Genomic DNA, 6,540 nt, shown 5'->3' with positions numbered 1-6,540 from the left:
ACGGCTCACACTGACCGGCCCCCTGACGTGTCCCCGGCAAGCGCGCTGAGGTAAGATGACGTCATTACCCGGCGCCTTCCCCAGCCGGCGCCGACGTGGATCACGGAAGGAGCCTGTCCCTATATAGGTAAGAACTTTCATGTATGTAAGTTGTTCTCACGCTACACCTTGATAAAAAAACCCGTTGGGTTTTGAAACGTTGGTTTAAACACCGCCTGCTTGTGTGTTTTCTTCTATCTGAGTGCCGCCGCCCCCCATCCTGACTATATATATATATACACACAATATAAATTCTATATACTTGGTAGTTCTCGGTTCTCTTATGGCAAAGTTTGATAGGCAGGGAATTTGCAAAAAGGAGAGAGATGTTTTATTGCTGTAGTCATATCCTGTAGAGCAGAACAATTGTAATTGATAAATTGTATGCCTGTGATGGCAGAGTCTACACGTCCTATGGCTGTTGACACAGTGAAATCCTCCTATATAGGTGGTGTTTCTCCTATATTTATGATTAGTTGCAACTAGGTATTTAGAAGGATGTCCTTGGGTTGGTATCCTATAAACTTGCATCTTCCAAATGACTTACTTGCTGCAAATGGGTCAGTAGCACACAATGTATTTGATTGTTGACACAGTATTTGTGGACACAATGTTCCTTTTATAATGGGAGTATCAAACTTGTATTAATGGATATAGTTAGAGCCCTAGGTACATTGTATCTAAAATTGCAACATAACATCAAAGTTGTTAGGGAAACCACACTGTGGGAGCACTTCCCGGCTGCACGTTGCAGTGGGAGACATGCTCGTGTACCTGCTGCCGCTGCCTGTGTTAGCGGCTGACGGAGAGAAACGGCATGATGGCCACGTACTGTGCTGTAATCAGGTTTTCTTCAAGGATCCGGGAGACGGTGAGCCGAACCGGCGGGTGACGTCTGCCAGGGCTGAGGATGGCTGATGAGATGTGCGGGGGTGCGGGGGGGGGACGGAGAGTCGGACCCACTGGTTGCTGCTGCCCGGGAACGAGTTTGCTGGCGGGACGGGTAGTGAGACAGCGGCTGGAACCCGCTTGCTGCCGATGGATGAGGTGCCAGAGGAGTGAGGCTGGACTGGAACTGGCTGGCTGGGACACGTGTTTCGCCTATGAGGCTTCTTCCTGCAGTGCCATTTTGGATGAGGGCATATGCCCTGACTTTATTCTATCTTGTTTTGGATTGATGGCTGGTTTAGCCAATGAAATGTATGGGATTGTTTCTTGTCCAAATACTCGTGAATGTTCCATTAATTGACTTCTAAACCAGGTTGCAGGTTGTATTTAGTGCTTTTGGTGTAATTCCTCAGTGCACTGGAGTAGAATGCTGGTTTTCACACTTAAGAATGGTTTATATGTATAAGAGTAAATATATAAATAAATATATTGTTTGTCATCTATTTTTTTTAACTTTTTTCTTTTTTTTCTTTTTTGCTTCTTTTGCGGCATTGAGAATAATACATTAGTGTTGCTTATGTAGCCACAGATTGTCCTGAGGTTGCAATCCCTTGGTGGATATTCTCTATGTACCTAGGAATTAAATGACATTACCATAATCCGGATTATAATGCTATTAGGGACTTCTTGGATGTTACTTAAACGTAAGGAGCTGTTTGGTAGGATGGACTGGGATACTGCGGTTCATTTGCTGTGTCATAGGTATCCATTATTGAGGTGCCTGGTTAGGGAAACGGTCATAGCATAGGTTGGTGTACTTTGGATTGAATTCATGAAAAAGAGGCGGGAATGGAGTGATAGTGTAAAGGTGACGAAAAACATGCTGTTATTTAACTCGTGAGAACAAGTGCAGACATAAGTGAAAAAGGTCTTGGAACTCATTGTGGCACAATATATTTATAAATATATATATGCACTAATTGAGTATGGAAGATAGAATATATAGCGGGGGAGCAACGGTATTCAGGCTATATGTCTCCTGTTTATTCTGGTGATGGCTCTGCCCTTGTGATGGCAGGTTGGATGATGGGACAATGCAACTCGTGCTGCACCGTGAGCATTGGTGACCGTGAGGTGGTACACAAGGCTGTGATGGCTGGCTTTGTGAGGCGTGAGTGTGCACTTGATTAGTGAAATATTGTACGGGATTTGGTGATGATATTGTGCTCTTGGAGTGAGGGATTATAGTATTATCATTGTGATGACGTGTATCCATGTGATTTTATGATTTTCCTTTGAGATGGCTCTATTTTTCAAGTCCTCCTTTGTGTGATTATATTTTTTATCTTTATTTTAAGAAAGCTCCATACTTAATGTCCTCGTTCAAGCCATTGGGGGTCAGGGATCCCAAGCTAAAAATCCATTTGCTCTCTTTTTGAAGGAGCATTTGGTTCAGGTCCCCTCCTCTTAATCCTAACTGGATTTGTTCCAGACCACAAATCTGAAAGCCTGCCGGTTTTCCTGCGTGTGCCTTTAAGAACTGTCTGGCTACTGTGGTTAGTTTTTTTCATTTTTGTGACATCAGAGGGGGCATTACGGATGTTACCAAGGTGTACTTGATGGCTTGAACGAGGACATTAAGTATGGAGCTTTCTTAAAATAAAGATAAAAAAAATATAATCACACAAAGGAGGACTTGAAAAATAGAGCCATCTCAAAGGAAAATCATAAAATCACATGGATACACGTCATCACAATGATAATACTATAATCCCTCACTCCAAGAGCACAATATCATCACCAAATCCCGTACAATATTTCACTAATCAAGTGCACACTCACGCCTCACAAAGCCAGCCATCACAGCCTTGTGTACCACCTCACGGTCACCAATGCTCACGGTGCAGCATGAGTTGCATTGTCCCATCATCCAACCTGCCATCACAAGGGCAGAGCCATCACCAGAATAAACAGGAGACATATAGCCTGAATACCGTTGCTACCCCGCTATATATTCTATCTTCCATACTCAATTAGTGCATATATATATTTATAAATATATTGTGCCACAATGAGTTCCAAGACCTTTTTCACTTATGTCTGCACTTGTTCTCACGAGTTAAATAACAGCATGTTTTTCGTCACCTTTACACTATCACTCCATTCCCCCCTCTTTTTCATGAATTCAATCCAAAGTACACCAACCTATGCTACGACCGTTTCCCTAACCAGGCACCTCAATAATGCATACCTATGACACAGCAAATGAACCGCAGTATCCCAGTCCATCCTACCAAACAGCTCCTTACGTTTAAGTAACATCCAAGAAGTCCCTAATAGCATTATAATCCGGATTATGGTAATGTCATTTAATTCCTAGGTACATAGAGAATATCCACCAAGGGATTGCAACCTCAGGACAATCTGTGGCTACATAAGCAACACTAATGTATTATTCTCAATGCCGCAAAAGAAGCAAAGAAGCAAAAGAAGAAAAAAGTTAAAAAAATAGATGACAAACAATATATTTATTTATATATTTACTCTTATACATATAAACCATTCTAAAGTGTGAAAACCAGCATTCTACTCCAGTGCACTGAGGAATTACACCAAAAGCACTAAATACAACCTGCAACCTGGTTTAGAAGTCAATCAATGGAACATTCACGAGTATATGGACAAGAAACAATCCCATACATTTCATTGGCTAAACCAGCCGTCAATCCAAAACAAGATAGAATAAAGTTAGGGCATCTGCCCTCATCCAAAATGGCACTGCAGGAAGAAGCCTCATAGGCAAAACACGTGTCCCAACCAGCCAGTTCCAGTCCAGCCTCACTCCTCTGGCACCTCATCCATCGGCAGCAAGCGGGTTCCAGCCGCTGTCTCACTACCTGTCCCGCCAGCAAACTCGTTCCCGGGCAGCAGCAACCAGTGGGTCCGGCTCTCCGCCCTGCCCCCCCGCACATCTCATCAGCCATCCTCAGCCCTGGCAGACGTCACCCGCCGGTTCGGCTCACCGTCTCCCGGATCCTTGAAGAAAACCTGATTACAGCACAGTACGTGGCCATAACGCCGATTCTCCCCGTCAGCCGCTAACACAGGCAGCGGCAGCAGGTACACGAGCACGTCTCCCACTGCAACGTGCAGCCAGGAAGTGCTCCCACAGTGTGGTTTCCCTAACAACTTTGATGTTATGTTGCAATTTTAGATACAATGTACCTAGGGCTCTAACTATATCCATTAATACAAGTTTGATACTCCCATTATAAAAGGAACATTGTGTCCACAAATACTGTGTCAACAATCAAATACATAGTGTGCTACTGACCCATTTGCAGCAAGTAAGTCATTTGGAAGACGCAAGGGTACTCTTTACTTAGCACGGCGCCCATCGCGGCCATCGCAGGCATTGAGTGCACTAAAAAATCGGGTGCGACGCGACTGACACGATGCCCGCGATTTCCCATAGGGAACAATGTTAAATGTCTCAATTGACCCGATTTTCCTGTTCAATGCCTCAATTGACCCAATTTTTCCATAGGAAACAATGTTAAATGGCCCACAGAGGCCAAATAGGCACCCTGAAGTGTGAAATGGCCCCCACAATTGTTAACGCCACCCCACGATCAACGTCAACCCGAAGCGTGGCGAGCGCAGCGAGCCCGCGAGGGGCAGCGGTACGCGTCCTATGACCTTTTCATACCCCCACTATCCACGTCGGCGTGGAGTTGAGAATAGAATAGTGTGGCGAGCGCAGCGAGGCGCCCACGATTTTGATCGTGGGCATCGCAGGTAAAAAAATCGCGGGCATCGCATGCATTGAATGTACTAAAAATCGGGTGCGAAGCGATGTTAAATGGCCCACAGAGGCCAAATAGCCACCCTGAAGTGTGAAATGGCCCCCACAATTGTTAACGCCACCCCACGATCAACGCCAACCCGAAGCGTGGCGAGCGCAGCATGCCTGCGAGGGGCGGCGGTACGCGTCCTATGACCTTTTCATACCCCCACTATCCACGTCGGCATGGAGTTGAGAATAGAATAGTGTGGCGAGCGCAGCGAGCCACCAAGCCCGAAGTGTGGTGAGGGGATGCAGATACCTGTGAAGCCCGCGAAGGGACGCGTTTACCTGTTAAGGTATCCGCGTCCGCTCGGCACGCTTCGGGCTCGGTGGCTCGCTGCGCTCGCCACACTATTCTATTCTCAACTCCACGCCGACGTGGATAGTGGGGGTATGAAAAGGTCGTAGGACGCGTACCGCCGCCCCTCGCGGGCTCGCTGCGCTCGCCACGCTTCGGGTTGACGCTGATCGTGGGGTGGCGTTAACAATTGTGGGGGCCATTTCACACTTCAGGGTGGCTATTTGGCCTCTGTGGGCCATTTAACATCGCGTCGCACCCGATTTTTAGTGCATTCAATGCCCGCGATGCCCGCGATTTTTTTACCTGCGATGCCCACGATCAAAATCGTGGGCGCCGTGCTAGGTAAAGAGTACCGACGCAAGTTTATAGGATACCAACCCAAGGACATTCTTCTAAATACCTAGTTGCAACTAATCATAAATATAGGAGAAACACCACCTATATAGGAGGATTTCACTGTGTCAACAGCCATAGGACGTGTAGACTCTGCCATCACAGGCATACAATTTATCAATTACAATTGTTCTGCTCTACAGGATATGACTACAGCAATAAAACATCTCTCTCCTTTTTGCAAATTCCCTGCCTATAAAACTTTGCCATAAGAGAACCGAGAACTACCAAGTATATAGAATTTATATTGTGTGTATATATATATTTTTTTCTTTCTCCAAAGCTTGTCATCCACTATATATATATATATATATATATATATATATATATATATATATATATATATATATATATATATCATTTTTCTACTATACAGTCTGCCATTTCTGACCCCGCAATTATGGCCACTTATTAAAGCCATTATGTCGACCCCTATGTCCACCCAATAATAAGGGTCTATGTGCAGACAGTAGATCCAGTCAAATAAGCTGTCAGACCCACCATTAAGGGTCAAAACTAATGCGCCATCTCTATCTGCAGCCAAACAGATCCAAATGATTGAATCACCCCCCCAAAAAAACCTGACATATTGTCACCATACCCCGCTGGATTGCCCAAACCCTCCCCGAACTTGGAAGCCAAGCAGTGGAGGGCTGGGATAGTACCTAGGTGGGAGACCCCTGGGGAAGTCCAGGTGTGGCAATATAATTACAAGGGGTGCGCGCCGCCGTTTCAATCCAAATATCTGTATTTATGACTGCCAGAGTGAGTTTCTATTAAAGAGTATTTATGTTTGAGGCTGTGACTTCCCCTTTTTTCCTCCCTTGGTAAACCATTCTAGGTATACTCACGGTGCAATAATAGCACAAGATTATATACATTTAGGGGGAACTGAATCATTTTACTGCCTATGGCCCTTATTCACATTGACACGTTCGCATGCGAATTCGCATGTATCACCCAACTGCTCCCATTGCGCATGTGCAGTGTACGCAATGCGCATGTGCAAACTGCGAAATTCCTATTCGCAAGCAATCTTCCAAGTGGTTTCTGTCGTCCGAGCGAAGGTTTA

At 45.3% G+C, this 6,540-nt stretch overlaps 1 pseudogene; it reads left to right on the top strand.

The window, feature by feature from the left end:
• The first annotated feature begins 6,055 nt into the window (after window positions 1-6,055).
• Window positions 6,056-6,174, top strand: LOC146039875 (5S ribosomal RNA; annotated as a pseudogene).
• The last annotated feature ends 366 nt before the right edge of the window (window positions 6,175-6,540 follow it).

The sequence above is a fragment of the Crinia signifera genome, chromosome 9, assembly GCF_055691185.1.
Source record: "Crinia signifera chromosome 9, ASM5569118v1, whole genome shotgun sequence".
Lineage (NCBI taxonomy): Eukaryota > Metazoa > Chordata > Amphibia > Anura > Myobatrachidae > Crinia > Crinia signifera.
The sequence above is the reverse complement of the archived record's forward strand: the minus strand, read 5'-3'. Positions and strand labels throughout refer to the sequence as shown.